This window comes from Fopius arisanus, unplaced genomic scaffold, assembly GCF_000806365.1.
Source record: "Fopius arisanus strain USDA-PBARC FA_bdor unplaced genomic scaffold, ASM80636v1 scaffold00037, whole genome shotgun sequence".
Taxonomy (NCBI): domain Eukaryota; kingdom Metazoa; phylum Arthropoda; class Insecta; order Hymenoptera; family Braconidae; genus Fopius; species Fopius arisanus.
In genome coordinates, this window is record NW_011887776.1 from 173282 (window position 1) to 175115 (window position 1834).

A 1834-nucleotide genomic window follows, 5' to 3' on the forward strand; every position below is an offset into this window, starting at 1 on the left:
GCCTGTCGACCATGAATCCAGCGGTGAAGATCAGTCTGCGATGCGCCGCAAATTTCTTCGCTTGTAACACACCGCAAAAAATATTCGATCCGCAAACTTTCACTCGAGTGTTGCCCCCTGAATATACCGATACCGAGGAGAAGAGTCAGGGACATTTATGAAGCGCCACCGGATGCTCGTTAAAAAAAAAATTCCATTTATTCGACTCGAGAGTGAAAATTCAGGCTTCGGACATATGTAGAACGCGAGTCAGGTCGAGGACATTCGATATCGAGTTTTCCTTTCGTCACTCCTGAAAAATTCCACCCCTCAACATTGTATAATAACAATAACGATAATTTATTTAACAAATAAAAAAGAAATTTTTTTTGAAAAAATTGTCATTTCGCATCGCATCGCATCATTCAATCCAATTTATTAGTGATTTATGGGTGAAAATCCCTGGAGAATTAATACGGGGTAATAATTACTGGTAATGATCGGTTGTCATTAAATTTTATTGTAAATTATGGTGTGTCCAGTTGGCGGTGAATTTGCAAGCCGTTATGCTCTCTCTAGCTTGGAGGTGCGCTTTTCATTTTCTTTGTTCCTCCATTCCGAAATGGTTTTTTTATTTTTACTGCAAATATGCGCAGACAATGGAACAAGTGGAGAGAGTTTAAAGACAAACAGGACGAATGAGATAAGTTGTCTTGTCAACGGATGAAATTTGGTGAAAGCTGGTCGAGTGCGGGATACGGAAATTTGGTGATAAATCATCTCGCATAAATAGAAACTCACTATTTTGATTTTACACCGTGTTATGTGTTGTTGCATAATAATTACCGATTTGTTTTTATTCTGGTGAAAGTTTCAAAAGGACAATTGACACATTGAGGTGAAAAAACGCGTTACGGTGTGTACCGTGTGCACACATCGGTGTATTCAGGGAGTGATCATCGGGTATTGCGTCAACAATTGTCGAGAGGTACAGGAGGTTTCAATCAGAATAATTGGCATCGATTGGTGCGGTAATTTATGAAATCGGGATAAGGAAATGAACGGCTTGGGCGATCTTCCAAGTGTTGCACACGTTTCAATCATTTATCAGAGAAAATCATTTTTTTTTCTTCGATTCTGATTGAAAATTTTTCAATATCTCTTCATCTAATTGCACAACCCTATTATTTTCATCACAGCATCACTATCACTACCTCTCGATTACTCCATAAAACTCAACACACGGTGAAAATTCAAACTGCACTTCCGCGTTTTAAATAAAAAAACAGCGAAAACAGTTATGGCATCGCGGAGATCTCGCTAATTAAATGAGCGGTGTACGAGATCATTACAAATTGCTTAAATATACAGATAAAAATTAACAGCAAAAACATTTCGCAATAAAAATAATATCTCCAGGAAATTAAACGTCGAGATTAATTTGACAAAATTTTCGCAGTGAGATGAGGTGAATTAAATTGAACTATCAATTCAATCGATTAAATTTTTAATATTAATAAAATTCCTGACATGTGTGGGAATTCGACGTGTCACTGCACCACCGAAATTTATTCGTTTGAATTGAAATTGAAGTAACACCGGCTCCATTTAAGTACCTGTCTTTGAGTGTTGCGGGTAATTCGGTGGATTGACTGGAGTTTATTCCTCGGAAATGTTGATGTACTTTCACGCGGGTATTAACGCGTCTTGCTAGAATATCGGTTGAGCCGCGAGTAACGCTCGATCTTGCACTCGCGGTACCCCAAATGAAACTGAAAGTACCGTTTCTCCGTGTAGACACCACGAGACTCTGAACACATGTACTCGATACATGCGTGAGTATGTGGCATGTACA

The 1834-nt window shown here is 38.5% G+C and overlaps 1 protein-coding gene across 1 annotated transcript in view; it reads right to left on the reverse strand.

The window, feature by feature from the left end:
• LOC105266219 (uncharacterized) overlaps positions 1-1834 on the reverse strand; it is a gene marked incomplete at its 5' end in the record, with an annotated part of 7889 nt that extends 6055 nt beyond the window's left edge. Inside the window, 1 exon segment of the mRNA XM_011304184.1 lies at positions 1596-1834.